The sequence below is a fragment of the Pangasianodon hypophthalmus genome, chromosome 18 (assembly GCF_027358585.1).
Source record: "Pangasianodon hypophthalmus isolate fPanHyp1 chromosome 18, fPanHyp1.pri, whole genome shotgun sequence".
Classification (NCBI taxonomy): domain Eukaryota; kingdom Metazoa; phylum Chordata; class Actinopteri; order Siluriformes; family Pangasiidae; genus Pangasianodon; species Pangasianodon hypophthalmus.
The window spans coordinates 20,283,175-20,308,637 of NC_069727.1; the positions used below are offsets into that span (position 1 = coordinate 20,283,175).

At 44.3% G+C, this 25,463-nt stretch overlaps 44 non-coding genes and 2 pseudogenes across 44 annotated transcripts; all 46 read left to right on the forward strand.

Moving 5' to 3' along the window:
* Positions 1-466: 466 nt before the first annotated feature.
* LOC128321497 (U5 spliceosomal RNA) lies at positions 467-581 on the forward strand. The gene has a single exon (XR_008305091.1). It is a non-coding gene; the product is annotated as a U5 spliceosomal RNA (small nuclear RNA).
* Positions 582-761: 180 nt separating this feature from the next.
* LOC128321398 (uncharacterized) lies at positions 762-872 on the forward strand (annotated as a pseudogene).
* A 459-nt stretch (positions 873-1,331) lies between these two features.
* LOC128321388 (U2 spliceosomal RNA) lies at positions 1,332-1,522 on the forward strand. The gene has a single exon (XR_008304987.1). It is a non-coding gene; the product is annotated as a U2 spliceosomal RNA (small nuclear RNA).
* A 618-nt stretch (positions 1,523-2,140) lies between these two features.
* On the forward strand, positions 2,141-2,255 carry LOC128321498 (U5 spliceosomal RNA). The gene has a single exon (XR_008305093.1). It is a non-coding gene; the product is annotated as a U5 spliceosomal RNA (small nuclear RNA).
* Positions 2,256-2,435: 180 nt separating this feature from the next.
* LOC128321352 (U2 spliceosomal RNA) lies at positions 2,436-2,626 on the forward strand. Its single transcript, XR_008304952.1, has one exon. It is a non-coding gene; the product is annotated as a U2 spliceosomal RNA (small nuclear RNA).
* A 607-nt stretch (positions 2,627-3,233) lies between these two features.
* LOC128321500 (U5 spliceosomal RNA) lies at positions 3,234-3,348 on the forward strand. The gene has a single exon (XR_008305095.1). It is a non-coding gene; the product is annotated as a U5 spliceosomal RNA (small nuclear RNA).
* A 180-nt stretch (positions 3,349-3,528) lies between these two features.
* LOC128321287 (U2 spliceosomal RNA) lies at positions 3,529-3,719 on the forward strand. Its single transcript, XR_008304888.1, has one exon. It is a non-coding gene; the product is annotated as a U2 spliceosomal RNA (small nuclear RNA).
* A 618-nt stretch (positions 3,720-4,337) lies between these two features.
* LOC128321501 (U5 spliceosomal RNA) lies at positions 4,338-4,452 on the forward strand. The gene has a single exon (XR_008305096.1). It is a non-coding gene; the product is annotated as a U5 spliceosomal RNA (small nuclear RNA).
* A 180-nt stretch (positions 4,453-4,632) lies between these two features.
* On the forward strand, positions 4,633-4,823 carry LOC128321353 (U2 spliceosomal RNA). The gene has a single exon (XR_008304953.1). It is a non-coding gene; the product is annotated as a U2 spliceosomal RNA (small nuclear RNA).
* A 618-nt stretch (positions 4,824-5,441) lies between these two features.
* Positions 5,442-5,556, forward strand: LOC128321502 (U5 spliceosomal RNA). The gene has a single exon (XR_008305097.1). It is a non-coding gene; the product is annotated as a U5 spliceosomal RNA (small nuclear RNA).
* A 180-nt stretch (positions 5,557-5,736) lies between these two features.
* On the forward strand, positions 5,737-5,927 carry LOC128321355 (U2 spliceosomal RNA). Its single transcript, XR_008304955.1, has one exon. It is a non-coding gene; the product is annotated as a U2 spliceosomal RNA (small nuclear RNA).
* Positions 5,928-6,550: 623 nt separating this feature from the next.
* Positions 6,551-6,665, forward strand: LOC128321504 (U5 spliceosomal RNA). Its single transcript, XR_008305098.1, has one exon. It is a non-coding gene; the product is annotated as a U5 spliceosomal RNA (small nuclear RNA).
* Positions 6,666-6,845: 180 nt separating this feature from the next.
* Positions 6,846-7,036, forward strand: LOC128321288 (U2 spliceosomal RNA). The gene has a single exon (XR_008304889.1). It is a non-coding gene; the product is annotated as a U2 spliceosomal RNA (small nuclear RNA).
* A 618-nt stretch (positions 7,037-7,654) lies between these two features.
* Positions 7,655-7,769, forward strand: LOC128321505 (U5 spliceosomal RNA). Its single transcript, XR_008305099.1, has one exon. It is a non-coding gene; the product is annotated as a U5 spliceosomal RNA (small nuclear RNA).
* A 180-nt stretch (positions 7,770-7,949) lies between these two features.
* LOC128321356 (U2 spliceosomal RNA) lies at positions 7,950-8,140 on the forward strand. The gene has a single exon (XR_008304956.1). It is a non-coding gene; the product is annotated as a U2 spliceosomal RNA (small nuclear RNA).
* A 618-nt stretch (positions 8,141-8,758) lies between these two features.
* On the forward strand, positions 8,759-8,873 carry LOC128321506 (U5 spliceosomal RNA). Its single transcript, XR_008305100.1, has one exon. It is a non-coding gene; the product is annotated as a U5 spliceosomal RNA (small nuclear RNA).
* Positions 8,874-9,053: 180 nt separating this feature from the next.
* On the forward strand, positions 9,054-9,244 carry LOC128321357 (U2 spliceosomal RNA). Its single transcript, XR_008304958.1, has one exon. It is a non-coding gene; the product is annotated as a U2 spliceosomal RNA (small nuclear RNA).
* A 623-nt stretch (positions 9,245-9,867) lies between these two features.
* On the forward strand, positions 9,868-9,982 carry LOC128321507 (U5 spliceosomal RNA). Its single transcript, XR_008305101.1, has one exon. It is a non-coding gene; the product is annotated as a U5 spliceosomal RNA (small nuclear RNA).
* Positions 9,983-10,162: 180 nt separating this feature from the next.
* On the forward strand, positions 10,163-10,353 carry LOC128321289 (U2 spliceosomal RNA). The gene has a single exon (XR_008304890.1). It is a non-coding gene; the product is annotated as a U2 spliceosomal RNA (small nuclear RNA).
* A 618-nt stretch (positions 10,354-10,971) lies between these two features.
* On the forward strand, positions 10,972-11,086 carry LOC128321508 (U5 spliceosomal RNA). Its single transcript, XR_008305102.1, has one exon. It is a non-coding gene; the product is annotated as a U5 spliceosomal RNA (small nuclear RNA).
* Positions 11,087-11,266: 180 nt separating this feature from the next.
* Positions 11,267-11,457, forward strand: LOC128321290 (U2 spliceosomal RNA). Its single transcript, XR_008304892.1, has one exon. It is a non-coding gene; the product is annotated as a U2 spliceosomal RNA (small nuclear RNA).
* A 618-nt stretch (positions 11,458-12,075) lies between these two features.
* Positions 12,076-12,190, forward strand: LOC128321509 (U5 spliceosomal RNA). The gene has a single exon (XR_008305104.1). It is a non-coding gene; the product is annotated as a U5 spliceosomal RNA (small nuclear RNA).
* Positions 12,191-12,370: 180 nt separating this feature from the next.
* On the forward strand, positions 12,371-12,561 carry LOC128321291 (U2 spliceosomal RNA). The gene has a single exon (XR_008304893.1). It is a non-coding gene; the product is annotated as a U2 spliceosomal RNA (small nuclear RNA).
* A 624-nt stretch (positions 12,562-13,185) lies between these two features.
* LOC128321510 (U5 spliceosomal RNA) lies at positions 13,186-13,300 on the forward strand. Its single transcript, XR_008305105.1, has one exon. It is a non-coding gene; the product is annotated as a U5 spliceosomal RNA (small nuclear RNA).
* A 180-nt stretch (positions 13,301-13,480) lies between these two features.
* Positions 13,481-13,671, forward strand: LOC128321358 (U2 spliceosomal RNA). Its single transcript, XR_008304959.1, has one exon. It is a non-coding gene; the product is annotated as a U2 spliceosomal RNA (small nuclear RNA).
* A 624-nt stretch (positions 13,672-14,295) lies between these two features.
* On the forward strand, positions 14,296-14,410 carry LOC128321512 (U5 spliceosomal RNA). The gene has a single exon (XR_008305107.1). It is a non-coding gene; the product is annotated as a U5 spliceosomal RNA (small nuclear RNA).
* Positions 14,411-14,590: 180 nt separating this feature from the next.
* LOC128321293 (U2 spliceosomal RNA) lies at positions 14,591-14,781 on the forward strand. Its single transcript, XR_008304895.1, has one exon. It is a non-coding gene; the product is annotated as a U2 spliceosomal RNA (small nuclear RNA).
* Positions 14,782-15,404: 623 nt separating this feature from the next.
* LOC128321513 (U5 spliceosomal RNA) lies at positions 15,405-15,519 on the forward strand. Its single transcript, XR_008305108.1, has one exon. It is a non-coding gene; the product is annotated as a U5 spliceosomal RNA (small nuclear RNA).
* Positions 15,520-15,699: 180 nt separating this feature from the next.
* LOC128321294 (U2 spliceosomal RNA) lies at positions 15,700-15,890 on the forward strand. The gene has a single exon (XR_008304896.1). It is a non-coding gene; the product is annotated as a U2 spliceosomal RNA (small nuclear RNA).
* Positions 15,891-16,514: 624 nt separating this feature from the next.
* LOC128321515 (U5 spliceosomal RNA) lies at positions 16,515-16,629 on the forward strand. The gene has a single exon (XR_008305109.1). It is a non-coding gene; the product is annotated as a U5 spliceosomal RNA (small nuclear RNA).
* A 180-nt stretch (positions 16,630-16,809) lies between these two features.
* Positions 16,810-17,000, forward strand: LOC128321359 (U2 spliceosomal RNA). The gene has a single exon (XR_008304960.1). It is a non-coding gene; the product is annotated as a U2 spliceosomal RNA (small nuclear RNA).
* Positions 17,001-17,624: 624 nt separating this feature from the next.
* On the forward strand, positions 17,625-17,739 carry LOC128321516 (U5 spliceosomal RNA). The gene has a single exon (XR_008305110.1). It is a non-coding gene; the product is annotated as a U5 spliceosomal RNA (small nuclear RNA).
* Positions 17,740-17,919: 180 nt separating this feature from the next.
* On the forward strand, positions 17,920-18,110 carry LOC128321296 (U2 spliceosomal RNA). The gene has a single exon (XR_008304897.1). It is a non-coding gene; the product is annotated as a U2 spliceosomal RNA (small nuclear RNA).
* Positions 18,111-18,733: 623 nt separating this feature from the next.
* Positions 18,734-18,848, forward strand: LOC128321517 (U5 spliceosomal RNA). The gene has a single exon (XR_008305111.1). It is a non-coding gene; the product is annotated as a U5 spliceosomal RNA (small nuclear RNA).
* Positions 18,849-19,028: 180 nt separating this feature from the next.
* Positions 19,029-19,219, forward strand: LOC128321297 (U2 spliceosomal RNA). Its single transcript, XR_008304898.1, has one exon. It is a non-coding gene; the product is annotated as a U2 spliceosomal RNA (small nuclear RNA).
* Positions 19,220-19,838: 619 nt separating this feature from the next.
* LOC128321518 (U5 spliceosomal RNA) lies at positions 19,839-19,953 on the forward strand. Its single transcript, XR_008305112.1, has one exon. It is a non-coding gene; the product is annotated as a U5 spliceosomal RNA (small nuclear RNA).
* Positions 19,954-20,133: 180 nt separating this feature from the next.
* LOC128321360 (U2 spliceosomal RNA) lies at positions 20,134-20,324 on the forward strand. The gene has a single exon (XR_008304961.1). It is a non-coding gene; the product is annotated as a U2 spliceosomal RNA (small nuclear RNA).
* A 623-nt stretch (positions 20,325-20,947) lies between these two features.
* LOC128321519 (U5 spliceosomal RNA) lies at positions 20,948-21,062 on the forward strand. The gene has a single exon (XR_008305113.1). It is a non-coding gene; the product is annotated as a U5 spliceosomal RNA (small nuclear RNA).
* A 180-nt stretch (positions 21,063-21,242) lies between these two features.
* On the forward strand, positions 21,243-21,433 carry LOC128321361 (U2 spliceosomal RNA). The gene has a single exon (XR_008304962.1). It is a non-coding gene; the product is annotated as a U2 spliceosomal RNA (small nuclear RNA).
* A 623-nt stretch (positions 21,434-22,056) lies between these two features.
* LOC128321520 (U5 spliceosomal RNA) lies at positions 22,057-22,171 on the forward strand. Its single transcript, XR_008305115.1, has one exon. It is a non-coding gene; the product is annotated as a U5 spliceosomal RNA (small nuclear RNA).
* A 180-nt stretch (positions 22,172-22,351) lies between these two features.
* Positions 22,352-22,542, forward strand: LOC128321298 (U2 spliceosomal RNA). The gene has a single exon (XR_008304899.1). It is a non-coding gene; the product is annotated as a U2 spliceosomal RNA (small nuclear RNA).
* Positions 22,543-23,165: 623 nt separating this feature from the next.
* On the forward strand, positions 23,166-23,280 carry LOC128321521 (U5 spliceosomal RNA). The gene has a single exon (XR_008305116.1). It is a non-coding gene; the product is annotated as a U5 spliceosomal RNA (small nuclear RNA).
* A 180-nt stretch (positions 23,281-23,460) lies between these two features.
* Positions 23,461-23,651, forward strand: LOC128321363 (U2 spliceosomal RNA). The gene has a single exon (XR_008304963.1). It is a non-coding gene; the product is annotated as a U2 spliceosomal RNA (small nuclear RNA).
* Positions 23,652-24,274: 623 nt separating this feature from the next.
* Positions 24,275-24,389, forward strand: LOC128321522 (U5 spliceosomal RNA). Its single transcript, XR_008305117.1, has one exon. It is a non-coding gene; the product is annotated as a U5 spliceosomal RNA (small nuclear RNA).
* Positions 24,390-24,569: 180 nt separating this feature from the next.
* Positions 24,570-24,760, forward strand: LOC128321364 (U2 spliceosomal RNA). The gene has a single exon (XR_008304964.1). It is a non-coding gene; the product is annotated as a U2 spliceosomal RNA (small nuclear RNA).
* Positions 24,761-25,383: 623 nt separating this feature from the next.
* Positions 25,384-25,463, forward strand: LOC128321598 (uncharacterized; annotated as a pseudogene).

Here is a 25,463-nt window from a genome sequence, read left to right on the forward strand (position 1 = left end):
AAGAAGTAAGGGAAGCCACTCCAACCCCACAGACAGTTCTAGGATGGCTTAAACACTGACTGAGTGGGTGGGTAATGGCTGTCTCTATAAGTGATTGGGAACTAGTAATCTGGCTCAGTGTAAGGTGACTTGAGCACCCCACCTCCAGCCTGACATCTTTTATAGCTCCCACAGAAGAAAAAGAGCAAAGTGCCTTATGGTACTTAAAAAAAAAAAAAAAAAAAAAAAAAAAAAAAAAACATGTAATTTGCAAATGTTTCATCTGTGCTTAGTGAGAAAGGAGGGAGCATAACAGGTTTTAATACAAACTATAGCCCATTGCTAAATGTAAACAAATCCTACACCTATAGCTTCAGCTCTGCCTGTTTAGCAATCAAGGTGCACGAGGCCGGCGCAAGCCACCTCACCCTAGGCCAGTCTTCTAGACTTCCAGAAGTGTTTCAGAGGCCTGGTCCTACTCCCCGTATAGCTCAGGTTTCTCTTCATTCACGCATAAATCTTTCGCCTTTTACTAAAGATTTCCGTGGAGAGGAACGTTGATGAGTTCAACTTATTTTTGTGGGCTTTGCTGTAGCAAAGCTGTACCTGTGTCTGGCAAAAAAAAGATTGACAGCTATCTGTTAGGGGTGGAGTCTGCCTAACATGTATATGTGTCTGACAAAAGAGATTGACAGGTATCTGTTGGGGGTGGAGTCTGGCTACCATTCTGGAGTCACCGCTTTACTGTGGGGTGTTCTTCAGGCCAGAGGAAAGAACAGGTTATCGCTTCTCGGCCTTTTGGCTAAGATCAAGTGTAGTATCTGTTCTTATCATGCGTGAATGAAGAGAAACCTGAGCTATACGGGGAGTAGGACCAGACCTCTGAAACACTTCTGGAAGTCTAGAAGACTGGCCTAGGGTGAGGTGGCTTGCGCCGGCCTCGTGCACCTTGATTGCTAAACAGGCAGAGCTGAAGCTATAGGTGTAGGATTTGTTTACATTTAGCAATGGGCTATAGTTTGTATTAAAACCTGTTATGCTCCCTCCTTTCTCACTAAGCACAGATGAAACATTTGCAAATTACATGTTTTTTTTTTTTTTTTTTTTTTCTCTCCTAAGTTGGTTTAAATAACTACTTGATTGGAAATGGGGGGATGTGTATGTGTTGCAATTTTTGTGAAATTTTTGATGCAGGGATTATGCTGAAATGAGGGAATGATTTTATGAATGTTGCTGTTTTGTTTTTTGGTCTGATTGTAGTTTCTGATTTTTTGTTTTGTTCTTAGTTTTGCCTTGCTTTGATTGTGTAATTGGATGAAATAATGTTTGGATGATAAGGGTTTTTTTTTTGGATATGTTCTGGTTTTAATAAAAAAAAAAAAAAAAAAAATCTGTTCTTATCAGTTTAATATCTGATACGTCCTCCATTCGAGGACTCTATATTAAACGGATTTTTAGAGCAGGGAGCTGGAAGAGGGGCTTGCTCCGTCCGCTCCACGCATCGACCTGGTATTGCAGTACCTCCAGGAACGGTGCACCTTCTGAAAAGGTTCAAAGAAAGAAAGAAAGAAAGAAAGAAAGAAAAAGACTGGGGTTTTTTTTTCTTTGGGGAGGGGCAGCCACATCTCTGGCTAGTCATTGTTCATATCGGCTCCTTCTTTGGGGCCACCACAAAGACCAGAACCATAGGAGTGGCTAGAAAGAAGTAAGGGAAGCCACTCCAACCCCACAGACAGTTCTAGGATGGCTTAAACACTGACTGAGTGGGTGGGTAATGGCTGTCTCTATAAGTGATTGGGAACTAGTAATCTGGCTCAGTGTAAGGTGACTTGAGCACCCCACCTCCAGCCTGACATCTTTTATAGCTCCCACAGAAGAAAAAGAGCAAAGTGCCTTATGGTACTTAAAAAAAAAAAAAAAAAAAAAAAAAAAAACATGTAATTTGCAAATGTTTCATCTGTGCTTAGTGAGAAAGGAGGGAGCATAACAGGTTTTAATACAAACTATAGCCCATTGCTAAATGTAAACAAATCCTACACCTATAGCTTCAGCTCTGCCTGTTTAGCAATCAAGGTGCACGAGGCCGGCGCAAGCCACCTCACCCTAGGCCAGTCTTCTAGACTTCCAGAAGTGTTTCAGAGGCCTGGTCCTACTCCCCGTATAGCTCAGGTTTCTCTTCATTCACGCATAAATCTTTCGCCTTTTACTAAAGATTTCCGTGGAGAGGAACGTTGATGAGTTCAACTTATTTTTGTGGGCTTTGCTGTAGCAAAGCTGTACCTGTGTCTGGCAAAAAAAAGATTGACAGCTATCTGTTAGGGGTGGAGTCTGCCTAACATGTATATGTGTCTGACAAAAGAGATTGACAGGTATCTGTTGGGGGTGGAGTCTGGCTACCATTCTGGAGTCACCGCTTTACTGTGGGGTGTTCTTCAGGCCAGAGGAAAGAACAGGTTATCGCTTCTCGGCCTTTTGGCTAAGATCAAGTGTAGTATCTGTTCTTATCAGTTTAATATCTGATACGTCCTCCATTCGAGGACTCTATATTAAACGGATTTTTAGAGCAGGGAGCTGGAAGAGGGGCTTGCTCCGTCCGCTCCACGCATAGACCTGGTATTGCAGTACCTCCAGGAACGGTGCACCTTCTGAAAAGGTTCAAAGAAAGAAAGAAAGAAAAAGACTGGGGTTTTTTTTTCTTTGGGGAGGGGCAGCCACATCTCTGGCTAGTCATTGTTCATATCGGCTCCTTCTTTGGGGCCACCACAAAGACCAGAACCATAGGAGTGGCTAGAAAGAAGTAAGGGAAGCCACTCCAACCCCACAGACAGTTCTAGGATGGCTTAAACACTGACTGAGTGGGTGGGTAATGGCTGTCTCTATAAGTGATTGGGAACTAGTAATCTGGCTCAGTGTAAGGTGACTTGAGCACCCCACCTCCAGCCTGACATCTTTTATAGCTCCCACAGAAGAAAAAGAGCAAAGTGCCTTATGGTACTTAAAAAAAAAAAAAAAAAAAAAAAAAAAAAACATGTAATTTGCAAATGTTTCATCTGTGCTTAGTGAGAAAGGAGGGAGCATAACAGGTTTTAATACAAACTATAGCCCATTGCTAAATGTAAACAAATCCTACACCTATAGCTTCAGCTCTGCCTGTTTAGCAATCAAGGTGCACGAGGCCGGCGCAAGCCACCTCACCCTAGGCCAGTCTTCTAGACTTCCAGAAGTGTTTCAGAGGCCTGGTCCTACTCCCCGTATAGCTCAGGTTTCTCTTCATTCACGCATAAATCTTTCGCCTTTTACTAAAGATTTCCGTGGAGAGGAACGTTGATGAGTTCAACTTATTTTTGTGGGCTTTGCTGTAGCAAAGCTGTACCTGTGTCTGGCAAAAAAAAGATTGACAGCTATCTGTTAGGGGTGGAGTCTGCCTAACATGTATATGTGTCTGACAAAAGAGATTGACAGGTATCTGTTGGGGGTGGAGTCTGGCTACCATTCTGGAGTCACCGCTTTACTGTGGGGTGTTCTTCAGGCCAGAGGAAAGAACAGGTTATCGCTTCTCGGCCTTTTGGCTAAGATCAAGTGTAGTATCTGTTCTTATCAGTTTAATATCTGATACGTCCTCCATTCGAGGACTCTATATTAAACGGATTTTTAGAGCAGGGAGCTGGAAGAGGGGCTTGCTCCGTCCGCTCCACGCATCGACCTGGTATTGCAGTACCTCCAGGAACGGTGCACCTTCTGAAAAGGTTCAAAGAAAGAAAGAAAGAAAGAAAGAAAGAAAAAGACTGGGGTTTTTTTTTCTTTGGGGAGGGGCAGCCACATCTCTGGCTAGTCATTGTTCATATCGGCTCCTTCTTTGGGGCCACCACAAAGACCAGAACCATAGGAGTGGCTAGAAAGAAGTAAGGGAAGCCACTCCAACCCCACAGACAGTTCTAGGATGGCTTAAACACTGACTGAGTGGGTGGGTAATGGCTGTCTCTATAAGTGATTGGGAACTAGTAATCTGGCTCAGTGTAAGGTGACTTGAGCACCCCACCTCCAGCCTGACATCTTTTATAGCTCCCACAGAAGAAAAAGAGCAAAGTGCCTTATGGTACTTAAAAAAAAAAAAAAAAAAAAAAAAAAAAACATGTAATTTGCAAATGTTTCATCTGTGCTTAGTGAGAAAGGAGGGAGCATAACAGGTTTTAATACAAACTATAGCCCATTGCTAAATGTAAACAAATCCTACACCTATAGCTTCAGCTCTGCCTGTTTAGCAATCAAGGTGCACGAGGCCGGCGCAAGCCACCTCACCCTAGGCCAGTCTTCTAGACTTCCAGAAGTGTTTCAGAGGCCTGGTCCTACTCCCCGTATAGCTCAGGTTTCTCTTCATTCACGCATAAATCTTTCGCCTTTTACTAAAGATTTCCGTGGAGAGGAACGTTGATGAGTTCAACTTATTTTTGTGGGCTTTGCTGTAGCAAAGCTGTACCTGTGTCTGGCAAAAAAAAGATTGACAGCTATCTGTTAGGGGTGGAGTCTGCCTAACATGTATATGTGTCTGACAAAAGAGATTGACAGGTATCTGTTGGGGGTGGAGTCTGGCTACCATTCTGGAGTCACCGCTTTACTGTGGGGTGTTCTTCAGGCCAGAGGAAAGAACAGGTTATCGCTTCTCGGCCTTTTGGCTAAGATCAAGTGTAGTATCTGTTCTTATCAGTTTAATATCTGATACGTCCTCCATTCGAGGACTCTATATTAAACGGATTTTTAGAGCAGGGAGCTGGAAGAGGGGCTTGCTCCGTCCGCTCCACGCATAGACCTGGTATTGCAGTACCTCCAGGAACGGTGCACCTTCTGAAAAGGTTCAAAGAAAGAAAGAAAGAAAGAAAGAAAGAAAAAGACTGGGGTTTTTTTTTCTTTGGGGAGGGGCAGCCACATCTCTGGCTAGTCATTGTTCATATCGGCTCCTTCTTTGGGGCCACCACAAAGACCAGAACCATAGGAGTGGCTAGAAAGAAGTAAGGGAAGCCACTCCAACCCCACAGACAGTTCTAGGATGGCTTAAACACTGACTGAGTGGGTGGGTAATGGCTGTCTCTATAAGTGATTGGGAACTAGTAATCTGGCTCAGTGTAAGGTGACTTGAGCACCCCACCTCCAGCCTGACATCTTTTATAGCTCCCACAGAAGAAAAAGAGCAAAGTGCCTTATGGTACTTAAAAAAAAAAAAAAAAAAAAAAAAAAAAACATGTAATTTGCAAATGTTTCATCTGTGCTTAGTGAGAAAGGAGGGAGCATAACAGGTTTTAATACAAACTATAGCCCATTGCTAAATGTAAACAAATCCTACACCTATAGCTTCAGCTCTGCCTGTTTAGCAATCAAGGTGCACGAGGCCGGCGCAAGCCACCTCACCCTAGGCCAGTCTTCTAGACTTCCAGAAGTGTTTCAGAGGCCTGGTCCTACTCCCCGTATAGCTCAGGTTTCTCTTCATTCACGCATAAATCTTTCGCCTTTTACTAAAGATTTCCGTGGAGAGGAACGTTGATGAGTTCAACTTATTTTTGTGGGCTTTGCTGTAGCAAAGCTGTACCTGTGTCTGGCAAAAAAAAGATTGACAGCTATCTGTTAGGGGTGGAGTCTGCCTAACATGTATATGTGTCTGACAAAAGAGATTGACAGGTATCTGTTGGGGGTGGAGTCTGGCTACCATTCTGGAGTCACCGCTTTACTGTGGGGTGTTCTTCAGGCCAGAGGAAAGAACAGGTTATCGCTTCTCGGCCTTTTGGCTAAGATCAAGTGTAGTATCTGTTCTTATCAGTTTAATATCTGATACGTCCTCCATTCGAGGACTCTATATTAAACGGATTTTTAGAGCAGGGAGCTGGAAGAGGGGCTTGCTCCGTCCGCTCCACGCATAGACCTGGTATTGCAGTACCTCCAGGAACGGTGCACCTTCTGAAAAGGTTCAAAGAAAGAAAGAAAGAAAGAAAGAAAGAAAAAGACTGGGGTTTTTTTTTCTTTGGGGAGGGGCAGCCACATCTCTGGCTAGTCATTGTTCATATCGGCTCCTTCTTTGGGGCCACCACAAAGACCAGAACCATAGGAGTGGCTAGAAAGAAGTAAGGGAAGCCACTCCAACCCCACAGACAGTTCTAGGATGGCTTAAACACTGACTGAGTGGGTGGGTAATGGCTGTCTCTATAAGTGATTGGGAACTAGTAATCTGGCTCAGTGTAAGGTGACTTGAGCACCCCACCTCCAGCCTGACATCTTTTATAGCTCCCACAGAAGAAAAAGAGCAAAGTGCCTTATGGTACTTAAAAAAAAAAAAAAAAAAAAAAAAAAAAAAAAAACATGTAATTTGCAAATGTTTCATCTGTGCTTAGTGAGAAAGGAGGGAGCATAACAGGTTTTAATACAAACTATAGCCCATTGCTAAATGTAAACAAATCCTACACCTATAGCTTCAGCTCTGCCTGTTTAGCAATCAAGGTGCACGAGGCCGGCGCAAGCCACCTCACCCTAGGCCAGTCTTCTAGACTTCCAGAAGTGTTTCAGAGGCCTGGTCCTACTCCCCGTATAGCTCAGGTTTCTCTTCATTCACGCATAAATCTTTCGCCTTTTACTAAAGATTTCCGTGGAGAGGAACGTTGATGAGTTCAACTTATTTTTGTGGGCTTTGCTGTAGCAAAGCTGTACCTGTGTCTGGCAAAAAAAAGATTGACAGCTATCTGTTAGGGGTGGAGTCTGCCTAACATGTATATGTGTCTGACAAAAGAGATTGACAGGTATCTGTTGGGGGTGGAGTCTGGCTACCATTCTGGAGTCACCGCTTTACTGTGGGGTGTTCTTCAGGCCAGAGGAAAGAACAGGTTATCGCTTCTCGGCCTTTTGGCTAAGATCAAGTGTAGTATCTGTTCTTATCAGTTTAATATCTGATACGTCCTCCATTCGAGGACTCTATATTAAACGGATTTTTAGAGCAGGGAGCTGGAAGAGGGGCTTGCTCCGTCCGCTCCACGCATCGACCTGGTATTGCAGTACCTCCAGGAACGGTGCACCTTCTGAAAAGGTTCAAAGAAAGAAAGAAAGAAAGAAAGAAAGAAAAAGACTGGGGTTTTTTTTTCTTTGGGGAGGGGCAGCCACATCTCTGGCTAGTCATTGTTCATATCGGCTCCTTCTTTGGGGCCACCACAAAGACCAGAACCATAGGAGTGGCTAGAAAGAAGTAAGGGAAGCCACTCCAACCCCACAGACAGTTCTAGGATGGCTTAAACACTGACTGAGTGGGTGGGTAATGGCTGTCTCTATAAGTGATTGGGAACTAGTAATCTGGCTCAGTGTAAGGTGACTTGAGCACCCCACCTCCAGCCTGACATCTTTTATAGCTCCCACAGAAGAAAAAGAGCAAAGTGCCTTATGGTACTTAAAAAAAAAAAAAAAAAAAAAAAAAAAAACATGTAATTTGCAAATGTTTCATCTGTGCTTAGTGAGAAAGGAGGGAGCATAACAGGTTTTAATACAAACTATAGCCCATTGCTAAATGTAAACAAATCCTACACCTATAGCTTCAGCTCTGCCTGTTTAGCAATCAAGGTGCACGAGGCCGGCGCAAGCCACCTCACCCTAGGCCAGTCTTCTAGACTTCCAGAAGTGTTTCAGAGGCCTGGTCCTACTCCCCGTATAGCTCAGGTTTCTCTTCATTCACGCATAAATCTTTCGCCTTTTACTAAAGATTTCCGTGGAGAGGAACGTTGATGAGTTCAACTTATTTTTGTGGGCTTTGCTGTAGCAAAGCTGTACCTGTGTCTGGCAAAAAAAAGATTGACAGCTATCTGTTAGGGGTGGAGTCTGCCTAACATGTATATGTGTCTGACAAAAGAGATTGACAGGTATCTGTTGGGGGTGGAGTCTGGCTACCATTCTGGAGTCACCGCTTTACTGTGGGGTGTTCTTCAGGCCAGAGGAAAGAACAGGTTATCGCTTCTCGGCCTTTTGGCTAAGATCAAGTGTAGTATCTGTTCTTATCAGTTTAATATCTGATACGTCCTCCATTCGAGGACTCTATATTAAACGGATTTTTAGAGCAGGGAGCTGGAAGAGGGGCTTGCTCCGTCCGCTCCACGCATAGACCTGGTATTGCAGTACCTCCAGGAACGGTGCACCTTCTGAAAAGGTTCAAAGAAAGAAAGAAAGAAAGAAAGAAAGAAAAAGACTGGGGTTTTTTTTTCTTTGGGGAGGGGCAGCCACATCTCTGGCTAGTCATTGTTCATATCGGCTCCTTCTTTGGGGCCACCACAAAGACCAGAACCATAGGAGTGGCTAGAAAGAAGTAAGGGAAGCCACTCCAACCCCACAGACAGTTCTAGGATGGCTTAAACACTGACTGAGTGGGTGGGTAATGGCTGTCTCTATAAGTGATTGGGAACTAGTAATCTGGCTCAGTGTAAGGTGACTTGAGCACCCCACCTCCAGCCTGACATCTTTTATAGCTCCCACAGAAGAAAAAGAGCAAAGTGCCTTATGGTACTTAAAAAAAAAAAAAAAAAAAAAAAAAAAAACATGTAATTTGCAAATGTTTCATCTGTGCTTAGTGAGAAAGGAGGGAGCATAACAGGTTTTAATACAAACTATAGCCCATTGCTAAATGTAAACAAATCCTACACCTATAGCTTCAGCTCTGCCTGTTTAGCAATCAAGGTGCACGAGGCCGGCGCAAGCCACCTCACCCTAGGCCAGTCTTCTAGACTTCCAGAAGTGTTTCAGAGGCCTGGTCCTACTCCCCGTATAGCTCAGGTTTCTCTTCATTCACGCATAAATCTTTCGCCTTTTACTAAAGATTTCCGTGGAGAGGAACGTTGATGAGTTCAACTTATTTTTGTGGGCTTTGCTGTAGCAAAGCTGTACCTGTGTCTGGCAAAAAAAAGATTGACAGCTATCTGTTAGGGGTGGAGTCTGCCTAACATGTATATGTGTCTGACAAAAGAGATTGACAGGTATCTGTTGGGGGTGGAGTCTGGCTACCATTCTGGAGTCACCGCTTTACTGTGGGGTGTTCTTCAGGCCAGAGGAAAGAACAGGTTATCGCTTCTCGGCCTTTTGGCTAAGATCAAGTGTAGTATCTGTTCTTATCAGTTTAATATCTGATACGTCCTCCATTCGAGGACTCTATATTAAACGGATTTTTAGAGCAGGGAGCTGGAAGAGGGGCTTGCTCCGTCCGCTCCACGCATAGACCTGGTATTGCAGTACCTCCAGGAACGGTGCACCTTCTGAAAAGGTTCAAAGAAAGAAAGAAAGAAAGAAAGAAAGAAAAAGACTGGGGTTTTTTTTTCTTTGGGGAGGGGCAGCCACATCTCTGGCTAGTCATTGTTCATATCGGCTCCTTCTTTGGGGCCACCACAAAGACCAGAACCATAGGAGTGGCTAGAAAGAAGTAAGGGAAGCCACTCCAACCCCACAGACAGTTCTAGGATGGCTTAAACACTGACTGAGTGGGTGGGTAATGGCTGTCTCTATAAGTGATTGGGAACTAGTAATCTGGCTCAGTGTAAGGTGACTTGAGCACCCCACCTCCAGCCTGACATCTTTTATAGCTCCCACAGAAGAAAAAGAGCAAAGTGCCTTATGGTACTTAAAAAAAAAAAAAAAAAAAAAAAAAAAAAAAAAACATGTAATTTGCAAATGTTTCATCTGTGCTTAGTGAGAAAGGAGGGAGCATAACAGGTTTTAATACAAACTATAGCCCATTGCTAAATGTAAACAAATCCTACACCTATAGCTTCAGCTCTGCCTGTTTAGCAATCAAGGTGCACGAGGCCGGCGCAAGCCACCTCACCCTAGGCCAGTCTTCTAGACTTCCAGAAGTGTTTCAGAGGCCTGGTCCTACTCCCCGTATAGCTCAGGTTTCTCTTCATTCACGCATAAATCTTTCGCCTTTTACTAAAGATTTCCGTGGAGAGGAACGTTGATGAGTTCAACTTATTTTTGTGGGCTTTGCTGTAGCAAAGCTGTACCTGTGTCTGGCAAAAAAAAGATTGACAGCTATCTGTTAGGGGTGGAGTCTGCCTAACATGTATATGTGTCTGACAAAAGAGATTGACAGGTATCTGTTGGGGGTGGAGTCTGGCTACCATTCTGGAGTCACCGCTTTACTGTGGGGTGTTCTTCAGGCCAGAGGAAAGAACAGGTTATCGCTTCTCGGCCTTTTGGCTAAGATCAAGTGTAGTATCTGTTCTTATCAGTTTAATATCTGATACGTCCTCCATTCGAGGACTCTATATTAAACGGATTTTTAGAGCAGGGAGCTGGAAGAGGGGCTTGCTCCGTCCGCTCCACGCATCGACCTGGTATTGCAGTACCTCCAGGAACGGTGCACCTTCTGAAAAGGTTCAAAGAAAGAAAGAAAGAAAGAAAGAAAGAAAAAGACTGGGGTTTTTTTTTCTTTGGGGAGGGGCAGCCACATCTCTGGCTAGTCATTGTTCATATCGGCTCCTTCTTTGGGGCCACCACAAAGACCAGAACCATAGGAGTGGCTAGAAAGAAGTAAGGGAAGCCACTCCAACCCCACAGACAGTTCTAGGATGGCTTAAACACTGACTGAGTGGGTGGGTAATGGCTGTCTCTATAAGTGATTGGGAACTAGTAATCTGGCTCAGTGTAAGGTGACTTGAGCACCCCACCTCCAGCCTGACATCTTTTATAGCTCCCACAGAAGAAAAAGAGCAAAGTGCCTTATGGTACTTAAAAAAAAAAAAAAAAAAAAAAAAAAAAACATGTAATTTGCAAATGTTTCATCTGTGCTTAGTGAGAAAGGAGGGAGCATAACAGGTTTTAATACAAACTATAGCCCATTGCTAAATGTAAACAAATCCTACACCTATAGCTTCAGCTCTGCCTGTTTAGCAATCAAGGTGCACGAGGCCGGCGCAAGCCACCTCACCCTAGGCCAGTCTTCTAGACTTCCAGAAGTGTTTCAGAGGCCTGGTCCTACTCCCCGTATAGCTCAGGTTTCTCTTCATTCACGCATAAATCTTTCGCCTTTTACTAAAGATTTCCGTGGAGAGGAACGTTGATGAGTTCAACTTATTTTTGTGGGCTTTGCTGTAGCAAAGCTGTACCTGTGTCTGGCAAAAAAAAGATTGACAGCTATCTGTTAGGGGTGGAGTCTGCCTAACATGTATATGTGTCTGACAAAAGAGATTGACAGGTATCTGTTGGGGGTGGAGTCTGGCTACCATTCTGGAGTCACCGCTTTACTGTGGGGTGTTCTTCAGGCCAGAGGAAAGAACAGGTTATCGCTTCTCGGCCTTTTGGCTAAGATCAAGTGTAGTATCTGTTCTTATCAGTTTAATATCTGATACGTCCTCCATTCGAGGACTCTATATTAAACGGATTTTTAGAGCAGGGAGCTGGAAGAGGGGCTTGCTCCGTCCGCTCCACGCATCGACCTGGTATTGCAGTACCTCCAGGAACGGTGCACCTTCTGAAAAGGTTCAAAGAAAGAAAGAAAGAAAGAAAGAAAGAAAAAGACTGGGGTTTTTTTTTCTTTGGGGAGGGGCAGCCACATCTCTGGCTAGTCATTGTTCATATCGGCTCCTTCTTTGGGGCCACCACAAAGACCAGAACCATAGGAGTGGCTAGAAAGAAGTAAGGGAAGCCACTCCAACCCCACAGACAGTTCTAGGTTGGCTTAAACACTGACTGAGTGGGTGGGTAATGGCTGTCTCTATAAGTGATTGGGAACTAGTAATCTGGCTCAGTGTAAGGTGACTTGAGCACCCCACCTCCAGCCTGACATCTTTTATAGCTCCCACAGAAGAAAAAGAGCAAAGTGCCTTATGGTACTTAAAAAAAAAAAAAAAAAAAAAAAAAAAAACATGTAATTTGCAAATGTTTCATCTGTGCTTAGTGAGAAAGGAGGGAGCATAACAGGTTTTAATACAAACTATAGCCCATTGCTAAATGTAAACAAATCCTACACCTATAGCTTCAGCTCTGCCTGTTTAGCAATCAAGGTGCACGAGGCCGGCGCAAGCCACCTCACCCTAGGCCAGTCTTCTAGACTTCCAGAAGTGTTTCAGAGGCCTGGTCCTACTCCCCGTATAGCTCAGGTTTCTCTTCATTCACGCATAAATCTTTCGCCTTTTACTAAAGATTTCCGTGGAGAGGAACGTTGATGAGTTCAACTTATTTTTGTGGGCTTTGCTGTAGCAAAGCTGTACCTGTGTCTGGCAAAAAAAAGATTGACAGCTATCTGTTAGGGGTGGAGTCTGCCTAACATGTATATGTGTCTGACAAAAGAGATTGACAGGTATCTGTTGGGGGTGGAGTCTGGCTACCATTCTGGAGTCACCGCTTTACTGTGGGGTGTTCTTCAGGCCAGAGGAAAGAACAGGTTATCGCTTCTCGGCCTTTTGGCTAAGATCAAGTGTAGTATCTGTTCTTATCAGTTTAATATCTGATACGTCCTCCATTCGAGGACTCTATATTAAACGGATTTTTAGAGCAGGGAGCTGGAAGAGGGGCTTGCTCCGTCCGCTCCACGCATCGACCTGGTATTGCAGTACCTCCAGGAACGGTGCACCTTCTGAAAAGGTTCAAAGAAAGAAAGAAAGAAAGAAAGAAAGAAAAAGACTGGGGTTTTTTTTTCTTTGGGGAGGGGCAGCCACATCTCTGGCTAGTCATTGTTCATATCGGCTCCTTCTTTGGGGCCACCACAAAGACCAGAACCATAGGAGTGGCTAGAAAGAAGTAAGGGAAGCCACTCCAACCCCACAGACAGTTCTAGGATGGCTTAAACACTGACTGAGTGGGTGGGTAATGGCTGTCTCTATAAGTGATTGGGAACTAGTAATCTGGCTCAGTGTAAGGTGACTTGAGCACCCCACCTCCAGCCTGACATCTTTTATAGCTCCCACAGAAGAAAAAGAGCAAAGTGCCTTATGGCACTTAAAAAAAAAAAAAAAAAAAAAAAAAAAAAAAAAAACATGTAATTTGCAAATGTTTCATCTGTGCTTAGTGAGAAAGGAGGGAGCATAACAGGTTTTAATACAAACTATAGCCCATTGCTAAATGTAAACAAATCCTACACCTATAGCTTCAGCTCTGCCTGTTTAGCAATCAAGGTGCACGAGGCCGGCGCAAGCCACCTCACCCTAGGCCAGTCTTCTAGACTTCCAGAAGTGTTTCAGAGGCCTGGTCCTACTCCCCGTATAGCTCAGGTTTCTCTTCATTCACGCATAAATCTTTCGCCTTTTACTAAAGATTTCCGTGGAGAGGAACGTTGATGAGTTCAACTTATTTTTGTGGGCTTTGCTGTAGCAAAGCTGTACCTGTGTCTGGCAAAAAAAAGATTGACAGCTATCTGTTAGGGGTGGAGTCTGCCTAACATGTATATGTGTCTGACAAAAGAGATTGACAGGTATCTGTTGGGGGTGGAGTCTGGCTACCATTCTGGAGTCACCGCTTTACTGTGGGGTGTTCTTCAGGCCAGAGGAAAGAACAGGTTATCGCTTCTCGGCCTTTTGGCTAAGATCAAGTGTAGTATCTGTTCTTATCAGTTTAATATCTGATACGTCCTCCATTCGAGGACTCTATATTAAACGGATTTTTAGAGCAGGGAGCTGGAAGAGGGGCTTGCTCCGTCCGCTCCACGCATAGACCTGGTATTGCAGTACCTCCAGGAACGGTGCACCTTCTGAAAAGGTTCAAAGAAAGAAAGAAAGAAAGAAAGAAAGAAAAAGACTGGGGTTTTTTTTTCTTTGGGGAGGGGCAGCCACATCTCTGGCTAGTCATTGTTCATATCGGCTCCTTCTTTGGGGCCACCACAAAGACCAGAACCATAGGAGTGGCTAGAAAGAAGTAAGGGAAGCCACTCCAACCCCACAGACAGTTCTAGGATGGCTTAAACACTGACTGAGTGGGTGGGTAATGGCTGTCTCTATAAGTGATTGGGAACTAGTAATCTGGCTCAGTGTAAGGTGACTTGAGCACCCCACCTCCAGCCTGACATCTTTTATAGCTCCCACAGAAGAAAAAGAGCAAAGTGCCTTATGGTACTTAAAAAAAAAAAAAAAAAAAAAAAAAAAAAAAAAAACATGTAATTTGCAAATGTTTCATCTGTGCTTAGTGAGAAAGGAGGGAGCATAACAGGTTTTAATACAAACTATAGCCCATTGCTAAATGTAAACAAATCCTACACCTATAGCTTCAGCTCTGCCTGTTTAGCAATCAAGGTGCACGAGGCCGGCGCAAGCCACCTCACCCTAGGCCAGTCTTCTAGACTTCCAGAAGTGTTTCAGAGGCCTGGTCCTACTCCCCGTATAGCTCAGGTTTCTCTTCATTCACGCATAAATCTTTCGCCTTTTACTAAAGATTTCCGTGGAGAGGAACGTTGATGAGTTCAACTTATTTTTGTGGGCTTTGCTGTAGCAAAGCTGTACCTGTGTCTGGCAAAAAAAAGATTGACAGCTATCTGTTAGGGGTGGAGTCTGCCTAACATGTATATGTGTCTGACAAAAGAGATTGACAGGTATCTGTTGGGGGTGGAGTCTGGCTACCATTCTGGAGTCACCGCTTTACTGTGGGGTGTTCTTCAGGCCAGAGGAAAGAACAGGTTATCGCTTCTCGGCCTTTTGGCTAAGATCAAGTGTAGTATCTGTTCTTATCAGTTTAATATCTGATACGTCCTCCATTCGAGGACTCTATATTAAACGGATTTTTAGAGCAGGGAGCTGGAAGAGGGGCTTGCTCCGTCCGCTCCACGCATCGACCTGGTATTGCAGTACCTCCAGGAACGGTGCACCTTCTGAAAAGGTTCAAAGAAAGAAAGAAAGAAAGAAAGAAAGAAAAAGACTGGGGTTTTTTTTTCTTTGGGGAGGGGCAGCCACATCTCTGGCTAGTCATTGTTCATATCGGCTCCTTCTTTGGGGCCACCACAAAGACCAGAACCATAGGAGTGGCTAGAAAGAAGTAAGGGAAGCCACTCCAACCCCACAGACAGTTCTAGGATGGCTTAAACACTGACTGAGTGGGTGGGTAATGGCTGTCTCTATAAGTGATTGGGAACTAGTAATCTGGCTCAGTGTAAGGTGACTTGAGCACCCCACCTCCAGCCTGACATCTTTTATAGCTCCCACAGAAGAAAAAGAGCAAAGTGCCTTATGGTACTTAAAAAAAAAAAAAAAAAAAAAAAAAAAAAAAAAACATGTAATTTGCAAATGTTTCATCTGTGCTTAGTGAGAAAGGAGGGAGCATAACAGGTTTTAATACAAACTATAGCCCATTGCTAAATGTAAACAAATCCTACACCTATAGCTTCAGCTCTGCCTGTTTAGCAATCAAGGTGCACGAGGCCGGCGCAAGCCACCTCACCCTAGGCCAGTCTTCTAGACTTCCAGAAGTGTTTCAGAGGCCTGGTCCTACTCCCCGTATAGCTCAGGTTTCTCTTCATTCACGCATAAATCTTTCGCCTTTTACTAAAGATTTCCGTGGAGAGGAACGTTGATGAGTTCAACTTATTTTTGTGGGCTTTGCTGTAGCAAAGCTGTACCTGTGTCTGGCAAAAAAAAGATTGACAGCTATCTGTTAGGGGTGGAGTCTGCCTAACATGTATATGTGTCTGACAAAAGAGATTGACAGGTATCTGTTGGGGGTGGAGTCTGGCTACCATTCTGGAGTCACCGCTTTACTGTGGGGTGTTCTTCAGGCCAGAGGAAAGAACAGGTTATCGCTTCTCGGCCTTTTGGCTAAGATCAAGTGTAGTATCTGTTCTTATCAGTTTAATATCTGATACGTCCTCCATTCGAGGACTCTATATTAAACGGATTTTTAGAGCAGGGAGCTGGAAGAGGGGCTTGCTCCGTCCGCTCCACGCATCGACCTGGTATTGCAGTACCTCCAGGAACGGTGCACCTTCTGAAAAGGTTCAAAGAAAGAAAGAAAGAAAGAAAGAAAGAAAAAGACTGGGGTTTTTTTTTCTTTGGGGAGGGGCAGCCACATCTCTGGCTAGTCATTGTTCATATCGGCTCCTTCTTTGGGGCCACCACAAAGACCAGAACCATAGGAGTGGCTAGAAAGAAGTAAGGGAAGCCACTCCAACCCCACAGACAGTTCTAGGATGGCTTAAACACTGACTGAGTGGGTGGGTAATGGCTGTCTCTATAAGTGATTGGGAACTAGTAATCTGGCTCAGTGTAAGGTGACTTGAGCACCCCACCTCCAGCCTGACATCTTTTATAGCTCCCACAGAAGAAAAAGAGCAAAGTGCCTTATGGCACTTAAAAAAAAAAAAAAAAAAAAAAAAAAAAAAAAAAACATGTAATTTGCAAATGTTTCATCTGTGCTTAGTGAGAAAGGAGGGAGCATAACAGGTTTTAATACAAACTATAGCCCATTGCTAAATGTAAACAAATCCTACACCTATAGCTTCAGCTCTGCCTGTTTAGCAATCAAGGTGCACGAGGCCGGCGCAAGCCACCTCACCCTAGGCCAGTCTTCTAGACTTCCAGAAGTGTTTCAGAGGCCTGGTCCTACTCCCCGTATAGCTCAGGTTTCTCTTCATTCACGCATAAATCTTTCGCCTTTTACTAAAGATTTCCGTGGAGAGGAACGTTGATGAGTTCAACTTATTTTTGTGGGCTTTGCTGTAGCAAAGCTGTACCTGTGTCTGGCAAAAAAAAGATTGACAGCTATCTGTTAGGGGTGGAGTCTGCCTAACATGTATATGTGTCTGACAAAAGAGATTGACAGGTATCTGTTGGGGGTGGAGTCTGGCTACCATTCTGGAGTCACCGCTTTACTGTGGGGTGTTCTTCAGGCCAGAGGAAAGAACAGGTTATCGCTTCTCGGCCTTTTGGCTAAGATCAAGTGTAGTATCTGTTCTTATCAGTTTAATATCTGATACGTCCTCCATTCGAGGACTCTATATTAAACGGATTTTTAGAGCAGGGAGCTGGAAGAGGGGCTTGCTCCGTCCGCTCCACGCATAGACCTGGTATTGCAGTACCTCCAGGAACGGTGCACCTTCTGAAAAGGTTCAAAGAAAGAAAGAAAGAAAGAAAGAAAGAAAAAGACTGGGGTTTTTTTTTCTTTGGGGAGGGGCAGCCACATCTCTGGCTAGTCATTGTTCATATCGGCTCCTTCTTTGGGGCCACCACAAAGACCAGAACCATAGGAGTGGCTAGAAAGAAGTAAGGGAAGCCACTCCAACCCCACAGACAGTTCTAGGATGGCTTAAACACTGACTGAGTGGGTGGGTAATGGCTGTCTCTATAAGTGATTGGGAACTAGTAATCTGGCTCAGTGTAAGGTGACTTGAGCACCCCACCTCCAGCCTGACATCTTTTATAGCTCCCACAGAAGAAAAAGAGCAAAGTGCCTTATGGTACTTAAAAAAAAAAAAAAAAAAAAAAAAAAAAAAAAAAACATGTAATTTGCAAATGTTTCATCTGTGCTTAGTGAGAAAGGAGGGAGCATAACAGGTTTTAATACAAACTATAGCCCATTGCTAAATGTAAACAAATCCTACACCTATAGCTTCAGCTCTGCCTGTTTAGCAATCAAGGTGCACGAGGCCGGCGCAAGCCACCTCACCCTAGGCCAGTCTTCTAGACTTCCAGAAGTGTTTCAGAGGCCTGGTCCTACTCCCCGTATAGCTCAGGTTTCTCTTCATTCACGCATAAATCTTTCGCCTTTTACTAAAGATTTCCGTGGAGAGGAACGTTGATGAGTTCAACTTATTTTTGTGGGCTTTGCTGTAGCAAAGCTGTACCTGTGTCTGGCAAAAAAAAGATTGACAGCTATCTGTTAGGGGTGGAGTCTGCCTAACATGTATATGTGTCTGACAAAAGAGATTGACAGGTATCTGTTGGGGGTGGAGTCTGGCTACCATTCTGGAGTCACCGCTTTACTGTGGGGTGTTCTTCAGGCCAGAGGAAAGAACAGGTTATCGCTTCTCGGCCTTTTGGCTAAGATCAAGTGTAGTATCTGTTCTTATCAGTTTAATATCTGATACGTCCTCCATTCGAGGACTCTATATTAAACGGATTTTTAGAGCAGGGAGCTGGAAGAGGGGCTTGCTCCGTCCGCTCCACGCATCGACCTGGTATTGCAGTACCTCCAGGAACGGTGCACCTTCTGAAAAGGTTCAAAGAAAGAAAGAAAGAAAGAAAGAAAGAAAAAGACTGGGGTTTTTTTTTCTTTGGGGAGGGGCAGCCACATCTCTGGCTAGTCATTGTTCATATCGGCTCCTTCTTTGGGGCCACCACAAAGACCAGAACCATAGGAGTGGCTAGAAAGAAGTAAGGGAAGCCACTCCAACCCCACAGACAGTTCTAGGATGGCTTAAACACTGACTGAGTGGGTGGGTAATGGCTGTCTCTATAAGTGATTGGGAACTAGTAATCTGGCTCAGTGTAAGGTGACTTGAGCACCCCACCTCCAGCCTGACATCTTTTATAGCTCCCACAGAAGAAAAAGAGCAAAGTGCCTTATGGTACTTAAAAAAAAAAAAAAAAAAAAAAAAAAAAAAAAAACATGTAATTTGCAAATGTTTCATCTGTGCTTAGTGAGAAAGGAGGGAGCATAACAGGTTTTAATACAAACTATAGCCCATTGCTAAATGTAAACAAATCCTACACCTATAGCTTCAGCTCTGCCTGTTTAGCAATCAAGGTGCACGAGGCCGGCGCAAGCCACCTCACCCTAGGCCAGTCTTCTAGACTTCCAGAAGTGTTTCAGAGGCCTGGTCCTACTCCCCGTATAGCTCAGGTTTCTCTTCATTCACGCATAAATCTTTCGCCTTTTACTAAAGATTTCCGTGGAGAGGAACGTTGATGAGTTCAACTTATTTTTGTGGGCTTTGCTGTAGCAAAGCTGTACCTGTGTCTGGCAAAAAAAAGATTGACAGCTATCTGTTAGGGGTGGAGTCTGCCTAACATGTATATGTGTCTGACAAAAGAGATTGACAGGTATCTGTTGGGGGTGGAGTCTGGCTACCATTCTGGAGTCACCGCTTTACTGTGGGGTGTTCTTCAGGCCAGAGGAAAGAACAGGTTATCGCTTCTCGGCCTTTTGGCTAAGATCAAGTGTAGTATCTGTTCTTATCAGTTTAATATCTGATACGTCCTCCATTCGAGGACTCTATATTAAACGGATTTTTAGAGCAGGGAGCTGGAAGAGGGGCTTGCTCCGTCCGCTCCACGCATCGACCTGGTATTGCAGTACCTCCAGGAACGGTGCACCTTCTGAAAAGGTTCAAAGAAAGAAAGAAAGAAAGAAAGAAAGAAAAAGACTGGGGTTTTTTTTTCTTTGGGGAGGGGCAGCCACATCTCTGGCTAGTCATTGTTCATATCGGCTCCTTCTTTGGGGCCACCACAAAGACCAGAACCATAGGAGTGGCTAGAAAGAAGTAAGGGAAGCCACTCCAACCCCACAGACAGTTCTAGGATGGCTTAAACACTGACTGAGTGGGTGGGTAATGGCTGTCTCTATAAGTGATTGGGAACTAGTAATCTGGCTCAGTGTAAGGTGACTTGAGCACCCCACCTCCAGCCTGACATCTTTTATAGCTCCCACAGAAGAAAAAGAGCAAAGTGCCTTATGGTACTTAAAAAAAAAAAAAAAAAAAAAAAAAAAAAACATGTAATTTGCAAATGTTTCATCTGTGCTTAGTGAGAAAGGAGGGAGCATAACAGGTTTTAATACAAACTATAGCCCATTGCTAAATGTAAACAAATCCTACACCTATAGCTTCAGCTCTGCCTGTTTAGCAATCAAGGTGCACGAGGCCGGCGCAAGCCACCTCACCCTAGGCCAGTCTTCTAGACTTCCAGAAGTGTTTCAGAGGCCTGGTCCTACTCCCCGTATAGCTCAGGTTTCTCTTCATTCACGCATAAATCTTTCGCCTTTTACTAAAGATTTCCGTGGAGAGGAACGTTGATGAGTTCAACTTATTTTTGTGGGCTTTGCTGTAGCAAAGCTGTACCTGTGTCTGGCAAAAAAAAGATTGACAGCTATCTGTTAGGGGTGGAGTCTGCCTAACATGTATATGTGTCTGACAAAAGAGATTGACAGGTATCTGTTGGGGGTGGAGTCTGGCTACCATTCTGGAGTCACCGCTTTACTGTGGGGTGTTCTTCAGGCCAGAGGAAAGAACAGGTTATCGCTTCTCGGCCTTTTGGCTAAGATCAAGTGTAGTATCTGTTCTTATCAGTTTAATATCTGATACGTCCTCCATTCGAGGACTCTATATTAAACGGATTTTTAGAGCAGGGAGCTGGAAGAGGGGCTTGCTCCGTCCGCTCCACGCATAGACCTGGTATTGCAGTACCTCCAGGAACGGTGCACCTTCTGAAAAGGTTCAAAGAAAGAAAGAAAGAAAGAAAGAAAGAAAAAGACTGGGGTTTTTTTTTCTTTGGGGAGGGGCAGCCACATCTCTGGCTAGTCATTGTTCATATCGGCTCCTTCTTTGGGGCCACCACAAAGACCAGAACCATAGGAGTGGCTAGAAAGAAGTAAGGGAAGCCACTCCAACCCCACAGACAGTTCTAGGATGGCTTAAACACTGACTGAGTGGGTGGGTAATGGCTGTCTCTATAAGTGATTGGGAACTAGTAATCTGGCTCAGTGTAAGGTGACTTGAGCACCCCACCTCCAGCCTGACATCTTTTATAGCTCCCACAGAAGAAAAAGAGCAAAGTGCCTTATGGTACTTAAAAAAAAAAAAAAAAAAAAAAAAAAAAAAAAAACATGTAATTTGCAAATGTTTCATCTGTGCTTAGTGAGAAAGGAGGGAGCATAACAGGTTTTAATACAAACTATAGCCCATTGCTAAATGTAAACAAATCCTACACCTATAGCTTCAGCTCTGCCTGTTTAGCAATCAAGGTGCACGAGGCCGGCGCAAGCCACCTCACCCTAGGCCAGTCTTCTAGACTTCCAGAAGTGTTTCAGAGGCCTGGTCCTACTCCCCGTATAGCTCAGGTTTCTCTTCATTCACGCATAAATCTTTCGCCTTTTACTAAAGATTTCCGTGGAGAGGAACGTTGATGAGTTCAACTTATTTTTGTGGGCTTTGCTGTAGCAAAGCTGTACCTGTGTCTGGCAAAAAAAAGATTGACAGCTATCTGTTAGGGGTGGAGTCTGCCTAACATGTATATGTGTCTGACAAAAGAGATTGACAGGTATCTGTTGGGGGTGGAGTCTGGCTACCATTCTGGAGTCACCGCTTTACTGTGGGGTGTTCTTCAGGCCAGAGGAAAGAACAGGTTATCGCTTCTCGGCCTTTTGGCTAAGATCAAGTGTAGTATCTGTTCTTATCAGTTTAATATCTGATACGTCCTCCATTCGAGGACTCTATATTAAACGGATTTTTAGAGCAGGGAGCTGGAAGAGGGGCTTGCTCCGTCCGCTCCACGCATAGACCTGGTATTGCAGTACCTCCAGGAACGGTGCACCTTCTGAAAAGGTTCAAAGAAAGAAAGAAAGAAAGAAAGAAAGAAAAAGACTGGGGTTTTTTTTTCTTTGGGGAGGGGCAGCCACATCTCTGGCTAGTCATTGTTCATATCGGCTCCTTCTTTGGGGCCACCACAAAGACCAGAACCATAGGAGTGGCTAGAAAGAAGTAAGGGAAGCCACTCCAACCCCACAGACAGTTCTAGGATGGCTTAAACACTGACTGAGTGGGTGGGTAATGGCTGTCTCTATAAGTGATTGGGAACTAGTAATCTGGCTCAGTGTAAGGTGACTTGAGCACCCCACCTCCAGCCTGACATCTTTTATAGCTCCCACAGAAGAAAAAGAGCAAAGTGCCTTATGGTACTTAAAAAAAAAAAAAAAAAAAAAAAAAAAAAAAAAACATGTAATTTGCAAATGTTTCATCTGTGCTTAGTGAGAAAGGAGGGAGCATAACAGGTTTTAATACAAACTATAGCCCATTGCTAAATGTAAACAAATCCTACACCTATAGCTTCAGCTCTGCCTGTTTAGCAATCAAGGTGCACGAGGCCGGCGCAAGCCACCTCACCCTAGGCCAGTCTTCTAGACTTCCAGAAGTGTTTCAGAGGCCTGGTCCTACTCCCCGTATAGCTCAGGTTTCTCTTCATTCACGCATAAATCTTTCGCCTTTTACTAAAGATTTCCGTGGAGAGGAACGTTGATGAGTTCAACTTATTTTTGTGGGCTTTGCTGTAGCAAAGCTGTACCTGTGTCTGGCAAAAAAAAGATTGACAGCTATCTGTTAGGGGTGGAGTCTGCCTAACATGTATATGTGTCTGACAAAAGAGATTGACAGGTATCTGTTGGGGGTGGAGTCTGGCTACCATTCTGGAGTCACCGCTTTACTGTGGGGTGTTCTTCAGGCCAGAGGAAAGAACAGGTTATCGCTTCTCGGCCTTTTGGCTAAGATCAAGTGTAGTATCTGTTCTTATCAGTTTAATATCTGATACGTCCTCCATTCGAGGACTCTATATTAAACGGATTTTTAGAGCAGGGAGCTGGAAGAGGGGCTTGCTCCGTCCGCTCCACGCATCGACCTGGTATTGCAGTACCTCCAGGAACGGTGCACCTTCTGAAAAGGTTCAAAGAAAGAAAGAAAGAAAGAAAGAAAGAAAAAGACTGGGGTTTTTTTTTCTTTGGGGAGGGGCAGCCACATCTCTGGCTAGTCATTGTTCATATCGGCTCCTTCTTTGGGGCCACCACAAAGACCAGAACCATAGGAGTGGCTAGAAAGAAGTAAGGGAAGCCACTCCAACCCCACAGACAGTTCTAGGATGGCTTAAACACTGACTGAGTGGGTGGGTAATGGCTGTCTCTATAAGTGATTGGGAACTAGTAATCTGGCTCAGTGTAAGGTGACTTGAGCACCCCACCTCCAGCCTGACATCTTTTATAGCTCCCACAGAAGAAAAAGAGCAAAGTGCCTTATGGTACTTAAAAAAAAAAAAAAAAAAAAAAAAAAAAAAAAAACATGTAATTTGCAAATGTTTCATCTGTGCTTAGTGAGAAAGGAGGGAGCATAACAGGTTTTAATACAAACTATAGCCCATTGCTAAATGTAAACAAATCCTACACCTATAGCTTCAGCTCTGCCTGTTTAGCAATCAAGGTGCACGAGGCCGGCGCAAGCCACCTCACCCTAGGCCAGTCTTCTAGACTTCCAGAAGTGTTTCAGAGGCCTGGTCCTACTCCCCGTATAGCTCAGGTTTCTCTTCATTCACGCATAAATCTTTCGCCTTTTACTAAAGATTTCCGTGGAGAGGAACGTTGATGAGTTCAACTTATTTTTGTGGGCTTTGCTGTAGCAAAGCTGTACCTGTGTCTGGCAAAAAAAAGATTGACAGCTATCTGTTAGGGGTGGAGTCTGCCTAACATGTATATGTGTCTGACAAAAGAGATTGACAGGTATCTGTTGGGGGTGGAGTCTGGCTACCATTCTGGAGTCACCGCTTTACTGTGGGGTGTTCTTCAGGCCAGAGGAAAGAACAGGTTATCGCTTCTCGGCCTTTTGGCTAAGATCAAGTGTAGTATCTGTTCTTATCAGTTTAATATCTGATACGTCCTCCATTCGAGGACTCTATATTAAACGGATTTTTAGAGCAGGGAGCTGGAAGAGGGGCTTGCTCCGTCCGCTCCACGCATAGACCTGGTATTGCAGTACCTCCAGGAACGGTGCACCTTCTGAAAAGGTTCAAAGAAAGAAAGAAAGAAAGAAAGAAAGAAAAAGACTGGGGTTTTTTTTTCTTTGGGGAGGGGCAGCCACATCTCTGGCTAGTCATTGTTCATATCGGCTCCTTCTTTGGGGCCACCACAAAGACCAGAACCATAGGAGTGGCTAGAAAGAAGTAAGGGAAGCCACTCCAACCCCACAGACAGTTCTAGGATGGCTTAAACACTGACTGAGTGGGTGGGTAATGGCTGTCTCTATAAGTGATTGGGAACTAGTAATCTGGCTCAGTGTAAGGTGACTTGAGCACCCCACCTCCAGCCTGACATCTTTTATAGCTCCCACAGAAGAAAAAGAGCAAAGTGCCTTATGGTACTTAAAAAAAAAAAAAAAAAAAAAAAAAAAAAAAAAACATGTAATTTGCAAATGTTTCATCTGTGCTTAGTGAGAAAGGAGGGAGCATAACAGGTTTTAATACAAACTATAGCCCATTGCTAAATGTAAACAAATCCTACACCTATAGCTTCAGCTCTGCCTGTTTAGCAATCAAGGTGCACGAGGCCGGCGCAAGCCACCTCACCCTAGGCCAGTCTTCTAGACTTCCAGAAGTGTTTCAGAGGCCTGGTCCTACTCCCCGTATAGCTCAGGTTTCTCTTCATTCACGCATAAATCTTTCGCCTTTTACTAAAGATTTCCGTGGAGAGGAACGTTGATGAGTTCAACTTATTTTTGTGGGCTTTGCTGTAGCAAAGCTGTACCTGTGTCTGGCAAAAAAAAGATTGACAGCTATCTGTTAGGGGTGGAGTCTGCCTAACATGTATATGTGTCTGACAAAAGAGATTGACAGGTATCTGTTGGGGGTGGAGTCTGGCTACCATTCTGGAGTCACCGCTTTACTGTGGGGTGTTCTTCAGGCCAGAGGAAAGAACAGGTTATCGCTTCTCGGCCTTTTGGCTAAGATCAAGTGTAGTATCTGTTCTTATCAGTTTAATATCTGATACGTCCTCCATTCGAGGACTCTATATTAAACGGATTTTTAGAGCAGGGAGCTGGAAGAGGGGCTTGCTCCGTCCGCTCCACGCATAGACCTGGTATTGCAGTACCTCCAGGAACGGTGCACCTTCTGAAAAGGTTCAAAGAAAGAAAGAAAGAAAGAAAGAAAGAAAAAGACTGGGGTTTTTTTTTCTTTGGGGAGGGGCAGCCACATCTCTGGCTAGTCATTGTTCATATCGGCTCCTTCTTTGGGGCCACCACAAAGACCAGAACCATAGGAGTGGCTAGAAAGAAGTAAGGGAAGCCACTCCAACCCCACAGACAGTTCTAGGATGGCTTAAACACTGACTGAGTGGGTGGGTAATGGCTGTCTCTATAAGTGATTGGGAACTAGTAATCTGGCTCAGTGTAAGGTGACTTGAGCACCCCACCTCCAGCCTGACATCTTTTATAGCTCCCACAGAAGAAAAAGAGCAAAGTGCCTTATGGTACTTAAAAAAAAAAAAAAAAAAAAAAAAAAAAAAAAAACATGTAATTTGCAAATGTTTCATCTGTGCTTAGTGAGAAAGGAGGGAGCATAACAGGTTTTAATACAAACTATAGCCCATTGCTAAATGTAAACAAATCCTACACCTATAGCTTCAGCTCTGCCTGTTTAGCAATCAAGGTGCACGAGGCCGGCGCAAGCCACCTCACCCTAGGCCAGTCTTCTAGACTTCCAGAAGTGTTTCAGAGGCCTGGTCCTACTCCCCGTATAGCTCAGGTTTCTCTTCATTCACGCATAAATCTTTCGCCTTTTACTAAAGATTTCCGTGGAGAGGAACGTTGATGAGTT